The sequence below is a fragment of the Rattus norvegicus genome, chromosome 3, assembly GCF_021556685.1.
Source record: "Rattus norvegicus strain SHRSP/BbbUtx chromosome 3, alternate assembly SHRSP_T2T, whole genome shotgun sequence".
In the NCBI taxonomy this organism is placed as follows: Eukaryota; Metazoa; Chordata; class Mammalia; order Rodentia; family Muridae; genus Rattus; species Rattus norvegicus.
The window spans coordinates 166,096,597-166,116,660 of record NC_141536.1 but is presented as its reverse complement, the minus strand read 5'-3'; the positions used below and the strand labels follow the sequence as shown (position 1 = coordinate 166,116,660).

Below are 20,064 nucleotides of genomic sequence, written 5' to 3'. Positions count from 1 at the left end.
ATCTGAATGAGCTGATTCTGCTGTGGTGTGAGAAGCATCTCAAGGAGGAGGGGGCAGAAACGGGGAGCTGAGGTAGACTCCACATTTGCTCAGCCCTTCGAAGGGAGGAGGAGAGTTTCTCTATGAGCTAGATACATCCCTCAAATCTCCACAGTGGCCTCTGTCTCCATGGGTTCTGGAGGGTCTCGTTGACACTGACTGCCCACTGCTTGTGCTGAGTGAGGCTGAGGTGAGACTCAGAGGTGGTTCTATTGGCCTGTTCCCCTCACTTATTTATTCATTAAAATTGATTTGTTTGTAAATGTGTGTTGCTGTGGAGGTTGGAGGTCAGCCTTGGGAGCCTCAGGTCCTTGCCTTCCATTTTGTATGAGACAGGGTCACTAGTGCTTTTCACTCCTGTTTTGCCAGGCTGGCTTGAGTGTGATCCTCCTTTCTATCCTCTTCTCTCCCAGTAGGGATATGCTAGGATGATAGATGTATGTCCTGAGATTATATATATATATATATATATATACACACACACACACACACACACACACACACACACACACACACACACACACCACACACACACATGTATGTTCTGGGGATCTGAACTTGGAGCTTCAGGCTTGCATGGCAAGTGGGTTGCATGGGGAGCATCTCCCCAGACCCTTCTGAATCATGTATCATGTTCAGTGTGCCTGCCTTGGGCTGCATTTGCTTTTACTTTGTGGTAGCCACAGAGCATGCATGACTGCTGACGGACAGCCCAGCATGGGTATGCACGCTTCCAGAGCAGTGCAAGTAGGAGAAAGACCATAGCTGATGTAGACAGCATGGATCTTTGTTAACCCTTGCTGGTCAAAGTAAAACAAACTTCTATGAGGCAGGCACTATTATCCCCTTTCTGACAGGAACTGGGCATGTAAGAGGCATGTGAAATTCCTGACCCTCCTCCAAGGCTCTAGCAGTGAGACTATGCTCACAGAATAACCTTGCATTAGAAAGTATGGCGTAGATATGATGAATGGTTCAATTGCAGGAGGCTTTGTTTTTCATCCCCCATCCTACCTTCTCCTGTAGTACTAGAGATTGGAGCTAGAGCCTCGTGCATGGTAGGCAGGGGCTCTTCCACTGAGGTATAATTCCATACCTAATTTCGGTTTTATCTCTAGAAGTTGTATCTGCATATGCCTGGATAGGGACGCATGCTGTAATGAACTCAACTTGGATTTGAAGTATCTCTGGATGGTCGGACGTGAAGAGCCTTCGGATATGGGTGGTGGGGCGTTAAAGGGCTTCATCTCTGGATGGTGGGTACCAACAGCCTTCAGATCTAGGTGGTGGGACATAGATGATGCTTTCCTTTTGGATGCTTCCACTGTGAGGGAGCCACACCATCTGGAAGGGCTCAGTCTGAACCTCACTGTCTGAATGAGATGACTTTATTCATCTCTAAGACCAAAGCGTGTGACAGAAATGATTGCAGAGAAGAAAGGTATCCTGGCTCACAGTTTCGGGGATTCTCAGTTCACCAAGGCAGGGATGTAGAGTGGGGTGCACAGTAGCAGGGACCTGTTGCAAAGTAATAAATGTCAAACAGGCTTAGGAAGAGGGAAGTGGCCAGCATCAGGGGCCAAGCTCCAACCTTGAAGCTTTGCCCCTGGCGACCTACTTCCACCAGTCAAGCACCACCATTTATTGGTCCCATAGTCTTCCAAGACAGGACCACTGGGTGGGGAATACATATTGAAGACATGAACCTTCAGGGGAAGTTTCCAATTCAAACATTAACATTCCACTCCGACCTCAGAGTCTCATGGCCATGCATTGAGACCAACTTCAAGGGTTGGCAGATTCCTAGGAGTCCCAACACTGCAAGTCCGTTCATCCCTAAGATCCAAGACAAACTCTTAAGTGTTAGCCCTCATAAAACAAAAAGCAGTTCCCACACTCTCTCTATATCGTGACACAGGGTACACATTCCCAATCAGAAAAGGAGGCACAGTGGGATAGAAAGCAAGGACTGAAACAAAGAAGTCAAGACTCAGAAGAAGAAACATTAGCGCTCCATTGTCCAACTACCAGGGGATATGATGTCATGATGTGATTACTGATGAGATCAAGGCACCCTGCCTGCATGCACTGCAGCCTGGCCTGCATGCCCTGTACCTGCATCCCCACCTGCATGCCCTGCACCTGTAGCCCCATCTGCATGCCCTGCACCTGTAGCCCCACCTGAGTCCCCTGCACTTGCAGCCTCACCTGCATGTTCTGCACCTGCAGTCCCACCTGCATGCGCTGCACCTGCAGCCCCACCTGAATGTCCTGCACCCATGTGGCTTTCTCTTTTGCTGACTTTACCTACTGCCTATAGCTTTCTCATCAGATGACCCATGTTCTGGCACCTCTGACCTCTGTCTCCAACCTAGGTTTCACTGTCCAAGCTTCATACATAGCATTATCTGAAGCTTCCTATTGGAATTCTAACCCTGCCACACACAGCCTGGCCGCCACGGTTTTGAAAACACCTTAAGGCAAGCCTCCATGACTCTTTACTTTCTATATCCTGTACGCTTATAATGCCAGCACCATAAAGACAATGCCAAGTTTGACTGACAGCTCAAGAAGTATCAGGGCCTTTAGACACACAGCTGCTGGGACTTCTGGGAGTCTCTGTGGTAAACAGCACCTCTTCAGGTCCCCCTCTACTTAAAGGAAAGAATCCTAGTAGCTTTCCCTTTCTATATACTGGTGTTCTCCATGGGTGGGAAAACCCTCTCAGGCACAACCCCTATATCCCCATCTTCAAAGCATGGACCTTCTTTTTAGCATCATTAATCTCTTTAACTAACCCAAAATGTTGTCTTCAATTTTAAACGAGCCCTTTCTGCTCAGACTGCATGTGTTCCAGGCCAAGACTCACTATATGCCTGGTCAAATGCAGCTAGCTATGACCATGCCATACCTTGAATTCTATGCTGCCTTGACATTTCCCCACCATTAGGCAATACTTGTCAATCCATCCTCACTCAAGTTTTCCAGATACAAGGCTAATATAGTTAAATGCATGTTCAAAAATATGTTTAACACAAATGGCCTCTAATCAACTTATCAATGGTTGCTCCCATCTGAAACACTGCGGTTCTCACTCATACCAGAACTACCTGCTGCCCAGGTCCTACATCTCTAAACTCTCCCCAGTGTCTCTGCAAGCCAGTTCTAAGGACCCACAGAGTCTTCTGTGACATGTTTCACCTCTGTGAACAAAATACCTCACAGAAGCAAGTCAAAGGAGGAAGCTTTATTTGGGCTTGGTGTTTTAAGCCCATCATCGAGAGGGGGGGAAGGCAGCATTCTTAGTGACAGTGAGTGAAGATGCTGTCCACAGAAAAGCATGACAGGTAGCTGAGAATGACTGGAACCTGGAGCTGGGTGTAACCTGCAAATGCCTGTTCCTTCCAGCTACAGCCCACCCCTATAGAGGCCCACAGCTTCTCCAGATATTGCTTCCAGCTGGGGAACAGACATTTAAAACATAAAAGAGAAGGGGCTAAGGGGTTCACATTCAAGTACCGTGGAAGGGCAGCCCACAGCTGCTCTCACCCAACATCTGGCACACATAAGGAAGAGAATCCCAACCCACTAAATGTTCCCAGCATCCTCCAAACCCTGTACTACTTCCTGGACCTACAACAGCAGCCCTCTTATCCAGTCTTTCTGTCTTCAGGTTGATGGTGTCTTAATCATCAGCAACTAAAATAATGACAATAACAGTCATTGCTATGAGCCTTATTGTAAGCCCTACTGTGAGCACCATTGTGAGTCCTACTGTGTGACGTCACCTGGCAAGCAGGAAAGATTCTGCTGCTGCCGTGCTCTGCAGAAGAGGTCTGAAGAGCAGGTGTTGGGCTCACTTACTGAAGTTTAAACCACTTCCCTTTTCACTAGCTTCTAACCCAGTTGTACCAAAGCCTTCTCTCCTCCAGGCTTTCTGGATGCCTTGCAGATTTACCTAGATGCCTGTCTAATTCCCTAAAACCCTTCCTTTCTCAAAGATCACTTGCCCAATACCTGAGTCCCAGTTTCTACTCTACTGCTATGAAGAGACACCATGACCAGGGTAACTCTTAAAGAGGAAAGCATTTAATGAGGTGCCTGCTTAGTTTTAGAGGGTTAGTACATGATCATCAGGGAACCTCATGGTGGGAAGCAGACAGGCTTGAGCAGTAGCTAAGAGCTTTACAGTCTTATTTTCAGGCAGTGAAAAAGCCTAGTGTAAGCTTTTGGAAACCCAAGCCCACCCCCAGTACACACCTCCTCCAACAGGGCCACACCTCCTAATCCTTCCCAAATGGTTCCACCAACTGAGGACTAGATATACAAATAGAGGAGCCTATGGTGGTCATTCTCATTCAAATCAGTACAGACTAGAAGGACCATCCTGTTGTGGCCTGCCTGGAGGAAGGACAGGTACCTCAGTTCAAAAAGAAGAGCAGCTCTGTCTTTGCAAAGCCCACAATGAGACACTCTTTCTGCAGAGCACTAGCTCTGTGCAGCACAACAGAGGGGGAGCACCACCACACTGAAAAGAGCTATGCCATAGAGAAGGGAGGACCACCATCCCAGGAATGAAAGAAAGACTCCTCTTGAGTCCTCAGGAAACCCAGAAGACCTTGCTTTAGGCAGGAGGAAGCTCAGCCATGTCTATACCCTGGGCTGCACAGGTGGCACAGATGGGAGCAAAACCCTGCAGAGAGCCCTTGAAGCAAACCCAAACAGCCACCCAAGGTGAAGAGTGATGGCTTCACACACACACATATTAGAAAACTCAGGCTCCAAAATGCCATGCAGGTAGAGAGAACTGATTGTCCTCTGAGAATCTCCTGCGCCAGGTGGAGCTATGAACTTTTAGCCTGTATCTTTTCCTGTAAGCCTCGTAATCTATAAACTAAGTACCAGTGTTCCATTCCACAGGGGAAGATTCGGGTTTGGGGGACTGTAAGGTACACAGGTTTTATGGATAGAACTGAGAGACTACACAAGGTGCTTGAATTTCAACTTCCACGCAGCTGTGCCAAGGGCAGACGCAGCCCAAGGGATACACAGCAGGCTGTGCATTCCTGCATCAGTTCTTCCAAGCATTCCTGCGAATGTGTGCTTCACTTGTAACGTGGGGATCAGAAGAGCAGCTGCCTCGCACGTCTTATGAAAACTAACTCTGCAGTGCACAGAGAATGCGGGGAACAGTGGTGGGCAGGGTGTGACAAGATGTCAGCTGCTGACAGCCCCAGCAGCAATACCGCTGTCCTCCATGTTCCTCCACTTCTGAGGTCAAGGGGACCCACAGAAAATCACACTCCAGCTACAAGGGCCCTGGTGAGGGACAACCTAAATCATCACTGGGCAGTTGGCCGGATGCTATTTATAAACTGACGCAGAATTAGAACAAGGGCTCCTCTAGACTGAGCTGTGTGACCTTCTGGACTGCCACCGATTCCACGCACGTTCCTATAGTCCAGTGGCCCCTCAGGGGAGTGCCTGTAGGATTCCTGTCTCTCAGGATGGGCCCGAATTGCTTCCCTGATGAGAACCACTCTCCAGGTGTGGTATATTTCCTGTGAAACTTGGGGAGCCAACCCCATAAAAGAATGAAGTTCAAGGGTTAGAGACTTGGCTCAGTTGATAAAGGATTTGCCTTGCAAACCTGAGACGCTGAGTTCAGGTCCCAGAATCCAAGTATAGAAATCCAGGTGTGGTGGCCTAAGCTGCAATCCCAGTTTGGGGAGGTGGGGACAGGTGGATTCCCAGGCTCAATGTCTAGTCAGCCTAGCCTATCCAGGCCAGTGAGAGACCTTTTCAAAAAGAGTTGGGTAGTAATGAAGGAAGATAACTGAGGGACATGCACCCACCCACCCACGCACACGCACACGTGCATATACACTTTTATAAACACAGGAACACACACATATACACAGTAAACTTTTTACTCTAGTCACTTGTACCATCTCAGAATGGGAACAGAAAGCAAATTCAGCTGAATCCCTTATCTCAGCTCTGCTCCCTGCACACCACAGAACAGATAGGGCTGTTGTCAGCTGGAGGTTAAAATGAAGCCACGGGATGAGGTCACAGAATGAGGTCACTAGACATGCACAAGGTCAGGTCCCGAACAACAGCCTGCCTTCGGGTGAAAGGCTAGGAGCTGATGGCTCTGAGTCAGGTGAGGGCGCATGGGTGGAAGGGTGGCAGAGGGGAGGTGGAGGTGAGGGCACTTAATTCCTTCCTTTATTAACCACCCCAAGAACAACACTGCTTTGACAAAGGAGACAGAAGGTTCTGGAAGGGAAGCACCCTCCTTTCCTTAAAATTCAGTGATTCCCATATGACCAAAAATCCCATTCTGTGATCAAAGCGCTGAAAGAGATATAGTAAATAAGGTAACACTTGCATTAAGGAGCGAGTAGGACGGTAAAAGGGAAGAACTGATTTTCAGTCATTGAAACATAAATAGGGCGCAATGATTAGAACATGAAGGTTCCAAGAGCAGAGAGATCTCCGTGAATAATTACGACTTGCCCAGTATCATATGGGGATTGTGAGCATCGTGAGAGAGGTGACAGGATTGGGCAACTAGTCAGTAAATAGACTAAAAACAATGGCTTAGAGTCTACAATGAAAGCTAAGTCAAACATGGAGATGAGCACACCTGTCACCCCAGCTTTGTAGAGGCCAAAGCAGGGTGTCTTGAGTTTGAGGCCAGCCTGTATTCAGTCACTAGGGGCTGAGATCAGAACTTCCTGGTACACGTCCCAAATTTGATCTCCAGCACCAGAAAAATGAATGCACCCCTTACACTTCATACCAAAATAAATCCCAGATTGAGCAAAGCTTTAGAGAAGAAGAAGAAGAAGAAGAAGAAGAAGAAGAAGAAGAAGAAGAAGAAGAAGAAGAAGAAGAAGAAGAAGAAGAAGAAGAAGAACAAGAACAAGAAGAAGAACAAGAAGAAGAACAAGAAGAACAAGAACAAGAACAAGAAGAACAAGAACAAGAAGAACAAGAAGAACAAGAAGAAGAAGAAGAAGGAGAAGAAGAAGAAGAAGAAGAAGAAGAAGAAGAAGAAGAAGAAGAAGAAGAAGAAGAAGAAGAAGAAGAAGAAGACGGCCTAAAGAGACTAAAAGAAGACATTTGAAAATGCTCTTAAAGTGTGGAAATCCCTTTGAACTGTGACACAAAACCCAGACATCACAAAAGAAGAAAGGACTGGATAAATTTATATCCATAAAGATGACAATGTCTGTCTGACAAGAATCACCATGAGCTTAGCGTCAAGCCAAGCATCAAGTCAAACAAATTGCTCTCCTCTCAGACTGAGGTTGGAATCCCTAACAGGCAAACCTCTTGAGATTGAGTGGAGAAACACAACAACAAAAAGAGAAGGTTGGCAATCAGCCTGTTGACAGCCTGAGGTAGCTTCTTCTGTGGGAAGAGACAAGACCCCCCCCCCCCACAGGCCAGAGGAGCTGTAGAACTTGCATGTGACTCCATGCCCTCCCCGTCTCTGATCACGACCATCTAACCTCAGCCGGTTTCACCACCCAAGTAAAGTTCACTGGTTGCTGGCATCTAATACTGAACTGGCCCTGCCTTTCCCCTGTCAGCCTCTAGAATCTCCCAGCTCCTGTCCAGCCCATGTCCTGGGATGTCATCCTAGCGCCTTGGGTCCATGTGCCTCACTGAACCTGACAGATGAGTGTCTCTGAGGGATTTTAGTGGCATGACAGGACCCAGAAGTAGCTCAGTATTCACTCTGAGCCTGAGCATCAGATGCTTTAGGGCACAAAGCAGGGTCTGGTGGATTGGCTCAAAGTAGCTCCTTTCCCAAGAGAACCTGGAAACAAAGCCACAGACCCTGTAATGCTCAGTGGGGACAAAGATGGTCAGAGACGGGAGACAGGAAAGGAAAGATATAACCTACTCTGACCTTGGTCTGTGAGCAGACTCTCTGCAGTGCCAGCCAAGGCTCACATGAGATGACCACAGCCGTGGATGAGACATGCCGAGATACAGGGCTCGTGTCCAAGGAGGCACAGAGCTGGCTTGTGCAGAACTGACACACGGTGGGTAAGAGGGGGAGTGCACACAGACCCTGGCAATGGGAAGTGAGTTCCAGGTGGGACAAGCACAGAGCAAGGACACTGAGAGAAAGCACTGCCTGGCGGGGAGCTGTGCAGGGGCAGCTTCTTGGTTGGTAAATGCACTGGTTAGAGCAAATCTCACGGTCCCTGGGCTAAAGGATCATGCCACCACCAGGCTGCAGGAGCAGGGAAGCAGAATTGGCGTGGTCGCAAGACAGGTCTGTTACTGAGAGATATTGTTTGTTGGCTTGTTTCCTTTTTTACAAATCCTGGTTAAAGTACTGAGGAATTTTAGGTGACACGGGAGCAGGGCCATGAGACAGCATGAGCGCTAGGCCCAGTGAGACTGCAGATAGGAGAGATCACACCAGGCTAGGGAGATAGCTCCATTGTAAGCTGTTGGCCTTGAAAGCATGAAGATTTGAGTTCAATTCCTAGAAGGTTCACTTTAAAAAAAAAAACCTATGCCCACAATCCAATGCTAAGGAGATGGAGACAGAAGGAACCTGGGTTCGCTGGCCATGGAACCTGGCCAGCATGGCAATCCCTAGATCTCAGGGAGAAACCCTATCTCCAAAACAAGGTAGACAATGTCTGAGGAATGACACCTGAGGTTGTTGGCCTCTAGTTTCTGTATGCGCGCACACACACACACACACACACACACACACACACACACACACACACCCCTGTGCACACACCTGCATCTATGTGTGCATGTGTGCACACTTGAACACATGTGTGCACACACACAGTTACCCATCAGAGACTTGATAGGAGGGCCTGACAGAGGAGCACGTGGGGATGTCTCTGCAACTTTCCAGGGGTCAGTCCTCAGCACAGTGAGCAGAGCTGAGAAAATAAATCAAAATGGCTGTACTCCAGCAGGACACTGGGAAGCAGGACTTGATAGGCATGAGGATAGGGTACAAATGGAGAGTTGATGGCTCTCAGATCTCTGGATGCAGCAGCAGGTGACGCAGTCCCCTGGCATCCTGTCCTCCCTAAGGTGGCCCTGTAAACTGCAGGGAGCACAGTGCCCACTTGTGAACACACACGGGTTACATGTCATCGGCCCCCAGGACTCTGGAAAGATGGCAGCTCACTGGCGCTGCGGTGAGTGTACATGACAGAGAAGCTGGCTCTGAAGAGGCACATTTAAAAATACCAGGAGATGCTGGGGTATATATAGCGAGAATGAAGCCAGGCACCTCGGCCCACACAGGATGCAAATATGAGCTTCGCAGAGTTCTGTGTTGTGTCTTAAATAGAGGCCTGAGATCTGAACACTGACAAAGAATAGAAATTAACGCCGGGAACAAGTGTGACATCACCCAGCCTGAGCCGGAGAATGGAGCTGGCGTCCCACGATGCTCTTTGCCTCTCTGTCCTGACCACGAGAAAAGATCTCACCATTTGAAGTTTTGTCGTTATTTATCTGTTTTTCAATGATTCAATGCATACTACATTGAAAAGGAAGAAAGACTGAAAGGTTAACTACCATTTTTAGGAACATGTGATGGGTGAAGCAGAAAGGTCAAGAGCAGGCAGAGAGAAACAACAGGGAAGACACATGATTCAGTGGGCTGTGTATGCCACGCACGGGTCAGAATTCTGAGCAAGGAGTGGAGGCTTGAATTAAAGTTGGACATTGAGTCTCCCACAACACTGGGACAGGAGCAATCAGTCACAAACTTGCAGGACACAACACCTAGGCCAATCTGGTTTTTCCATCACTCTCTGTAGTTTATTATGCTTCAGGGGTTTGTGATCAAGAAACTGATCCTACCCAGGGATGAGGTGGAACAGTTTACGTGGCTCCAAACGACACCTTCTACACCCCTTCTCATGCTGCCGGCTGGTCCAGGCAAGAGCTAGAGCGAAAAGGTGTCGAGAATCCTCCTGGCACTGCCTTTGTGGGTTTTGCTCTGTGAATACACTCAGATGCATAAGCTGTATGATTTATATTTTAATGAACTTATTTTAGACACAGAAGTGAACTTATCTATGAAAGGAACTTTACATTTTGGCTCTACAATTTCCAGAAATGTTATGTGTGCGCGCGCACACACACACACACACACACACACACACACACACACACACACACACGAAGCAATGGACTCAAATCAATGCAATTACTACATTCTGGTAAGACTCTGTGCTCTTGTGGGTCTATGCCTGAGGCTATTCTCTGAACCTTGGGCAAGAGAATAAATACAGCTAGTATTGTGCATTAAAGGTAGTATCAGTCGTAAGTAAAACATTCTCCTCCATACGGACATTCAGAGGGCTAAAGAAAAGTATAAGGGGAAATGGCTGTTTAACCTGGCAGCTTGGCAGGTTCAAAGCCCAGGGTGGGTCACTACTACACGTGCAATACCTGGAAGGTGTTGCTAGTAGCAACGAAGTGTTCGATTGGGATAAGTGCACATCCTGTACCCCTAAGAGGAATGTGCTGATGGTATTTCTTTCCATGTTCACGAAAGGATCGATGTCTAACAGATTAGAAATCCTGAAATGGGCTCCATGCCACAGAGGAAGCAAGAATCTCAGTTCCAGAGTCTTCCTCGACACCCTCGGAGGCTTACAGACACACCCAACAGAGCAGTCAAGCCATCAGCCTGCATGGCTTCCAGGGTTGTGAGTCTGCTACATCCACTTGGCACTGCTAATGAAGACTGTCTGATCCCTGGTGATGCTGGCCTGCGTCCTAGCTGTCTATTTAACTCTCCACAATCTTCATCAAATCCACTCACTCCTGCTCCATAGTTCGAACTCTATTACAAAGAACCACATCTCCCCCATCATCACCACCTCAAACATTTTAACTGTCTGCATCATCATACCCGTAATAACAATGGTCACTACCACCACTGATGGTACCATCATAATACTGCCACGATCATCACCATGATAATCATCACCGTCACCACCATCACTATCACTTCCATTGTCATCCTCACTATCATCCCTGCCAAGAGTAACACTGGTACCATCATCATCATCTCCCTTGTTGCCATCACCATCAACTCTACCATTATGTCACCATCACCATCCTTTTCTTCACTGTTATCACTGTCAACGTTACCACCATCGACAGCATCATGATCACCATCACTATGACTACCACTGTCAACAGTACCACCACCACCAGCACTGTCAAATGCACTACCACCATTATTCACATTATGTCACTACTGCCATTGCCACCGTCGTCACCGTCACCACCAACATAATCACCACTGCCACCACTATTACTATCACCACCATTGACAATCTCACACCAGCCCACATTCAGATACTACTTACTATATACCAAGTGCCATTCCAGTTCTGGCTGGCTCCAGGACTATAAATGTAACAGACTCATTTAGTCTTCCCTACATCCCTGGAATAATGTACTATCATTTAGTTCACTTGTTTAGGTAAGGACAGAGAGCTCTTGAGGGCTAAAATATGATTGTCGGGGTTACTTGGTTAGTAAGTGGTCAGGCTGAGGCCACACTTAGGCAGCCAGACCAGCCCATACTCCTCCCTCTCTCTTCACTCTTATTCCGCTCCTAGCCAATAAGGAAGCATGATTCTGGACACAAAGACTGGATACTCTGCAGGGAGTCTGCCACATAGCATAGTACGTAACAGGCAGGTGTGTCTTAGAAGCTAGCACCTTACAAATTCATGGAAGAGCAAACCCCACACCTCAGACCTCCCTCCTTTGGCCACCCAATTGTCCTGAGGGCCCTCTGCTCTAGGCAACACGGTGTAGGCAGTGATGGGCAAGCTTGCTGTCCTTATGTCAGGACGGTTCTCACCAAAAGAAACACTATACCAGCAGGCACTGCTATGATTGAGAACACCAGAGTTGAGATGGCTGTTTAGGGTGGCTGTGGAGGGCTGCTCTCAGGAGGTGTCAAAGAACAGCAGGCTGGCCATGCAACCGGTGTCAGATGTTCTTAGAAAGAGAACAGGAGCAACGGCCCCAAGACTGGAGAGTCTGTCGAAGTGAGGCGTGGCCAGTGTGTGGTAAGTACAGAGACCACAAATGCCTGGGCCACACCCACCACACACCCAGCAGAGCTGGGCACTCACACACTCACTAAGCCTCAGGACAATCTGTGACGGGGGAAGCCCTTGTCATGTCATTTGCTCTGCAGACCAGGAAAGCATGAAGCGGAGTGGTGGAACCAACACACAGTGGGACCAGGTCTCAAACCCAGATGGCCCAGTTCCCAGGCATGACGTTCAACCACCAGGCTGTGTGCTCCCAGGAATGGGAGTTGAGACTAGCCTTCACGGCCGGTGGTTGGTTGAGTCTGAGGTTTATGCATAGGAAAATGAGAACCGGGGATGAAAGACAACGTCTAACAACAGACAAGAGGAAAACCAGTCAGAGAGAGGCTGGGGCATGAGGCAGGAACCCTGCAGGAAGCTACATGACTTCTCAGAGCCCATGTATCTTCTTACAGTGACTAGGAGCCTGAGGCTAATTGGACTGGGGGAAGAGTGGGATGAGGAGGGACATTCAAGTTTCCATAAAGCAGGGGCTAGATGTGAAGGGCCAGGGAAGGGTGGAAAGGCCAGGGGACTATACAAGCATGTGGTTGGATGCTAGACTGTGAGAACCAGCTAGGCTCAGTGGCCCAGGACCATGGCTGGCCTGTTATGGCCAGATCTGCTCACTCTCCTTTCCATCCATCTGAGGAAGGAGAGGGGGGCATCTCAGCAATTCAAACCTCTTTTGCTGTGCACTTCTCAGCATGCATGTGGTGGACGGTAACTCCTGTCTCCAATATACAACGTCCAGCTCTCAACCTATCCTTCCCCGAGCACCCTACAAAGAAGAGCAATGGCTGGCTGTGGCCCAGAGATGCCACGGATAAAGCAGCTAAGAAAATAGTCAGCCCTGTGCTGCAGAGCTCTGCAGTGAAAGAGGTCGGATCTGCCATTGCACACCAGGCACTGAAAACCAGCAACCAAAGAGAGATCGAAATGAACACCCAGTGTTTAAAACTCATGTGCAAAGAAAACCCATTCAGGCTGGAGAGAGGGCTCGTCAGTAAAGGACACCCGAGTCTTAGTTACAGTGACTATTGCTGTGATGAAACACCATAACCTAAGCAAGTTGGGGAGGAAAGGGTTTATTAGGCTTACACTTCTGTATCATAGCTCACTATGGAACGATGTCAGAACAGGAGCACAATGTCAGAGCAGGACAGGAAATAGAAGGCAGGAGCTGTTGCAGAGGCCAAGGAGAGGTGCTGCTCCCTATAGCTTGCTCAGCCTGCTTTCTCATAGAACCCAGGACCACCAGTCCAGGGATGGGTCCACCCACAATGGTCTGGCCCCTCCCCCTGTGATCACTAATGGAGTTGCTTCCAGAGGGCATTTTGTCTCAAAGATGAGAAGGAACGGAACATTCAGCAGAGCGTCAAGGTGGCCCCCAAGCTTCCTGGTTCTACAGTCCCCAGCGATCAGTTGCTCCAGTCAGCGCCTCCTCAAGGGTCAGGCACAGAGAAGATCATGAAGTGGTTTGGGGTATCCATGGACATACCCCGTAACAGTTGCTCAGTATCTCTTCAGTTCCTTCTAACCTTCTCACACCATAATCCTGCACTCGCTTGCCTGTGACATCCTGATACCTGTTACTGTTGCATTTACCAAGTTCAGAGAGTCCTCTGGCCTAATACCCTTGGAGAGAGGTCACGGCTAGTATGAACTATATGTAGGGTTTTTTTTTTTTTTGTATGTTAGTTTGGTATACATGTGCATGTGTATGCATATGTGCATATGTGTGTGTGCAAGCATGTGTGCATGCATGCATGCGTGTGCTGCATGAATGTGTACCTATATGCATATGCACAGGTACCCTGAGTATTTTTTTCTTACTGACTCCATGCTGCTGTTCAAGAGGATCCCTTGGTGATCCTGGAGCTCACTCATGGGCTAGGCTGGCTGGCCAGGCTCTGAGGGTCCTCACTTTCCTCTCTCCCAGTGGGATTACAGGCCTAGGTGACCTGCCGTGCTTGGCTTTTATTTTATTTTTTTAATGTGTGAGTACAGCATAGCTGTCTTCAGACACACCAGAAGAGGGCATTGGATTCCATTTCAGATGGTTGTGAGCCACCATTTGGTTGCTGGTAATTGAACTCAGGACCTCTGGAAGAGCAGTCAGTGCTCTTAGCCACTGAGCCATCTCTCCAGTCCCATGCTTGGCTTTTTATGTGGTTACAGGGATCACAGACTCAGCCCCTCAAGCTTATCCAGCAAGCAATTTCCCCACTGAGTGTCACCACAGCCCCCTACATAGGGCTTTACAGTCCCTGCCCCATTTTACGGCTGCCTCACCCTCACATCAAAGACAGTGCTATTAGATTTCTGCTTCTGAGGAGAGATTTCCTTTTAAAAAGATTTTTTTAAAAGACTTTGATTAAAAGAACTCAGCAAATTGGATGCAGGCAGCAGACAAACAAGTGAGCCTGGGAAGGAGAGAGGCTCAGCGGAGGCACCACTGTGGCCTCCTACAAGGGTCCTTCAACTCTGACCGCTCTCCTAACATTAGACCACAGATCCCACTGCCAATCCGTCCTGACACAGGGATGTCTAACGGGCGTCTCAAAGTTGTCATAGTGACAACTGTACTTCCATCTCCCCGACTGCTCTACCACAGCCTCCCTTCCCCCAGCTCCCTTCTTCCACTGCTGAGAACTGAGCTAGGTGCCCAGAGACAGCCTCATCTCCTCCCTTTTCCACTCATTCCTTCAGCCAGCCTTGTCAGCACAGCCTTCTAGACATGCACCTCACTGTGGCCCATCCCCTCACCTGTGTGGATCACAGTGTGGCCTCCAGCCTGGTCACCTCTGTTTCTCACACATCTGTCCTTACCCTGAGGGCCCAAGGACTCTCTTAAATCAGTGGCTGGATGCTACTCGGAATCTCAAACTTCCTGAGACTAAAAGCCAATGGATCTCTGTGTTGTCTGCTGTCTCTCCATGCAGCTTCAGATGCCCTGGGCTCCTCCTCTCCAGCAGGTTCCTGGTGGGGTGGGGGAGGGGGCTTTACACCAGAGCATCCACTGCTACTTACGAGGCTTTTGTCAGAACAGAAACCCATCAAGCTCATGTCCTAACTCCATCGGGCACTTGTTCAGATGCTACCTCTTTGTTGCCACCCCCACCCTGCCACTGTATTTAATCCCCTGTGGTCTGCCACTCACCACACTGATCAGTTCTCCTCCCCTGGCCTATTTCCCCCATTCATATCCCATGATGCTCTCTGCTAGCAGGCAGGACAATGGGTGATGTTCCTGTCTATCTCCCCCACAGCAGCAAACTCGCTTGTTCTGCTCACAACCCCCCTCCACCACTGGCCTCCATGCACACTGACAGGTACCTGGTAACTCTGAGAGGTCTGCTTCGTGCCCATCTAAGCCCCTGGCAGGAGTAGGGCCATGAGCATTGCAAACCCGAGTCCTTGGAGTTCACCAACAGTAACCTCCAGTGGGCTCGGCCTCTCATACACTCTGCTGGCTAAGGTGCTTGCTGTCTAGCCCAGGAGCACCTGGGTCATACTGATAAGGTTCTCCAGTGGATGGCCACACAGCCACAGATTGGACCTGATGGGCTTAGAGAAACAGAGGGACGAGTGGTGTGGGTATGAGGGGAATTGAAGGAGGGGGTGACCATAATCCAAATACGACGTACGACTTCTCAAAGAACAAATAGAACTATTATTTTAGATAGAAAGATAGTAAAATGAGAGCTTTAGAGAAAAAAAACAAAATTCGATTTCCTATCTTCTTCCTTGATGACAAGTACGTCAAGTCTATGGTCACTATCGGAGGCTCAGTTCCTGTGACGGAACCCTGTGGTTTTCCTGCGGAGACCCACGTCACTGCCACAGCTGTTGAAATGCCTTATGAAAGTTTTGAACATAAAAGCAAGAGAAAATCCTGCAGTGAGCGACTCCACGTAGACCTGTTGACTTCTGGGCTTTAACCCCTCGCTGAGTCTTCAGAACGATTGTGGCTGTGTGCAGTCGGGCGTGAAACACTGAGTGGGGGGCGAGCATTCCCCAGCAGCAGGCGGGAAGCGAGTGTTTTCTACTGGGTGTGCCATAAGCCACATGCAAATCAAGGACACAGTTTCTCCTCCAGAATTTTTTAAAGCCAGGCAGCAGAATGGAGGACCCCAGGGAAGCAACTTAGCAGATCTGAAGACATCCATGGTCAAAATCTTACTGGACCAGGTTGCTCTCAGGTAGCCAGGAGGGGGCCGGAGGAGGGGGAAAGCATAGAGTGTAGAGACTGGGAGGAGGGAAGTAGGGAAGAATGGGGGGTATGAAAACAGAGAGGACAGAAGATGGAGGGAAGTAGAGAGAGGGAAAGGAAGGGAGAGAGGGAGGGGAGGGGAGAAGAGGGAAGAAGAAAGTGGGGGAGGGAGAGAAAGGGAGAAAATGGGAGAAGAGGGAGAGAGAAGAGGAGAGGGAGAGGAAGAGGAAGGGAGGAACATGTGTATTCACGTCCATACCTGCACAGATGCCCCCAGAGCAGCTTGGCTGAGACAAACCTGTTGCGCTAACTTACACTCTGACATCCTCCTGCATCCCATCTTCCCTTTGTTTCTGTTTGTGATGAAGATGCAGCCCAGGGACTCATACGCACTGGTGAGAGCTCTGCCGTGAGATGCTCTCCCAAGTCACTAAAGCCTGTCTTGCCTTTTGAATGCTTATCAGATGTCTGGACAGACAGAGAAGCATCTCAAGCAGTGCGACACCCACAGCTCCACCAGATGGCAACACCTGACCCTACACTGTGTGTGCTTACCAGCAACAGTCATTCGCACCTGTATGGACCCGACAATCAAGTACCTCAAGGCCAAGTGTCTGGTTTATACCAGCCCTGATCTCTGGACGGTTGTACTTCATTCTCCCAAAATACCAGGATCGCATCTCAGTGCAAGGACTCCTTCCTGCCACTACCCCGTGCTCAGCCCCCGTTAGGTATGTCTGATTTGCATGCCTAGCTCTTTTCCAGTCAAGTTCACCTTCAACCATATGAACAGGACACCACAAAGCAAAGTCCAATGCACTTCCATCCATTGCCGAAGTAGGCTCTCTACTCCCTAAATCCCTGAGGCCACCCAGGATGACCTAGATCTGGGGCACAGGGCATGTGCCCAGCGCTGTCATCCAGGACTGCTGGGAAACCAAATCATCTTGATGGCCTCAGGTCTGAAGACTTAAAATGTCCACAGATGAGCCTTGCGTAATGCAGGTACCCCAACCTCAGGACTATGGTTCTCCGACTCCCACGCTCAACCCAGTCCAGTGGCAGGATTAACAGCCCTTACCCTTTTGATCATTGCCAGGCCACTTAACAGAACTACGATCAAAAGGAAAGGTTTTACTTTGTGTCTATGTGTGGTGGTGGTGGTGGTGGTGGTGGTGGTGTGTGTGTGTGTGTGTGTGTGTGTGTGTGTGTTGGTGTGCGTGCAAGTGCACGTGTATGTCCATGTGTGTGCTTCAGTGTGAAGGCTTGAGGTCAACCTTGGTTGTCATTCTTTATCTTTCTCCTGAACCGTCCCTTTCTGGTCTGAACTAAACAATTAGGCTCTGCTGGCTGGCTAAGAAGTGCCAGGAATCCATCTGTCTTTGCTCCTGCAGTGTTGGGATTACAAGGGTAAACCACCACATCCAGGTTTCTGGGGATCAAACTCGAGTTCTCATGCTTGCACAACTAACCTACCTCCCCAGCCCTATTTTGTAGCTTTTAGAAATAACCTATATCATAAACATAACACACGGTAAATAGATGCGTTTAGGTGAGGGCTATTTTCGTCCCAGAAAACACAGATTACAGAGCGCGGTAACTGCCACGCACAGAAGAGACTCAACTGTGACATGTCAAACGATGTCAAGATGCATGAAAGAAGAGAGCTAAAAATAGCACCGCCAGGCTCAGCACCAAGAGCTCCAGGGCTCAAAAGCAGCAACCTTGGGACCCAAGAACAACCGGCTTCAGCCACTTCCATAAGGCTGGGAACTTCCTGCTGGCAATTCTACGGGTTCGCAGTGTGTGACTTCAGGAGAGGCAGGCTGCTCCTAATATGATGTTCTGAGAATACATATTCAATTTCCCACAAGCAAGGTGACTGCATTATGTAACAACAGTGTTCAGACACCAGGCTGAGGGGCTGTCACGGTGACTGGGGGACTCTACTCCTTGGTAATCAAGGGATTAATATGAACAAATTCTAGCAAGAAAAAAATGTACACGCATCACCAGCCAACAGAATGGCCAACAACCTGAGCTGCTTGCTTCCGGGTGTGGCTTAGGGACAGACTGTGATAAGACATGTGAGCTTTCTTTTCCTCCTGTTTTACTTCACCTGTAGAGTTGTGAAGCCAAAGAGAGGTGAATTTGCAGATCATCTGTTCTGGGAATGTTTACCTCTGCAAGAGTCACACATAGGTGACAAATGAGTCACACCTAGGTGACAGATGAATGTTACCTTCTAAGTGGCTTCCCTGTACCCTCTGTCCACACAGACAAAGGAGCTTTGATTATTTCTGAATGAACCTCAAGAGTGCATGCCTGTGATTTTGAGAATGTGTTTGTGTATGTATTTGTGTGTGTATGGTGTGTGTGTGTGTGTATGCATGCATTTGTATGTGTCTGTGTGCATGAATATGTGCATGCATGAGTGTGTACGCACATGTGTGTTGTGGTGTGTGCACCTGTGTGTGCACATGTGTGTGCACACACATAGACATATGTGCAGGTATTCACAGGTGAGTGTGCATGTACATGTGCATGCATATGTATGTGTGCATGTGTGCGTGTGTGTGTGTTTGTGCGTGTATGTGCACGTGCATGCATGTGCACGTATATGTGGTATGTGATGTATTAGTCCTTGAGTTTGTGTTTTAAAACTAGTATTCATTTCATTTTTCTGTACCTCAGCCACAAAGCAGAACCCAAAAGCATGCAACACACCAGTATGTGAGATGACCTTCTTTCTAGGCCCCCTAAGGAGAAAGCTGAGGGGGTGAGTCTGTCAGCATACAGAACTCTCCCTTCCTCAGAAGTGCTCAGGACCCAGAATGTACAGTTCTCATTGGGTCAAAACATCCTTGCCTCCTGGAACACGGCAGGCACCTCAGGAAACCATGAACTTAAAATCACCTACCATCCTGACTCAGTTTCCCTGTCTCCTTTTCTGGCTCTAACTTGAGACACCCAGCCTTATTTTCAAACCACTGAATGCTTTCACACAAAGAACCAAACAGTAACCTGCATACATACATCACTAAGGCAGAAAGCGGAGACAGAGACCCTGGGGGACAATCACTTCTGACAGGGGAAGGTTTATCTCCAGCCATACATTGATGCTGAAACTGCCACCAGGGAGGTCCTACTGCATGTTGAATTTTTAGAAAGCACGGCTTGCGAACAGGACACAGGCAGACCCGAGGAAGCAACCCCATTGTTTCCTGGAAATCATCCTGCATTCAGAATGAAAAAAGCCATGCAGATGTCTAGCTCGGGAGTAATAGGTTACAGTGACAGTCCGTGGAAACGAAAGCTGACCCTACCAGCTCTTTCTGGAATCTAGGACGCAGCTCAAGGCTGGTCCTGGTCAGACCCAAGAGGACATATATATAGGACCTGCCTATGGGAGAGGGTCAGCACCTTCCCCAAGCCCAGACTCTCTGCAATCAGACAGTCCTTTGATTCCAGAAAGAAGGTCTTTCCCCAGAACAGCTGCAGCAAGGAATTGCTCAGCCTTTGCCTGTCAAAAGTCTTCCATAAATAGATGCCCACCCTGGGGGGGATTAAACTTGCCTCATGCCCAAGGTCAAGGGGTGGCTCTGGATGCAAGGCTCCATTTTCCCCAGCAGCTCAGCTTCCCTGCAGCTCCTGGATGTTCCCTTGGTGCCCTGG

At 48.7% G+C, this 20,064-nt stretch overlaps 1 protein-coding gene across 3 annotated transcripts in view; it reads right to left on the bottom strand.

The window, feature by feature from the left end:
- Positions 1 to 20,064, bottom strand: part of Phactr3 (phosphatase and actin regulator 3) — a 219,114-nt gene that overhangs the window by 122,615 nt on the left and 76,435 nt on the right. Inside the window, 1 exon segment of one of the 3 annotated variants that reach the window (NM_214459.4) lies at positions 19,966 to 20,045. The gene's annotated coding sequence lies outside the window, so the exon portion shown is untranslated. 3 annotated transcript variants of the gene reach the window in all.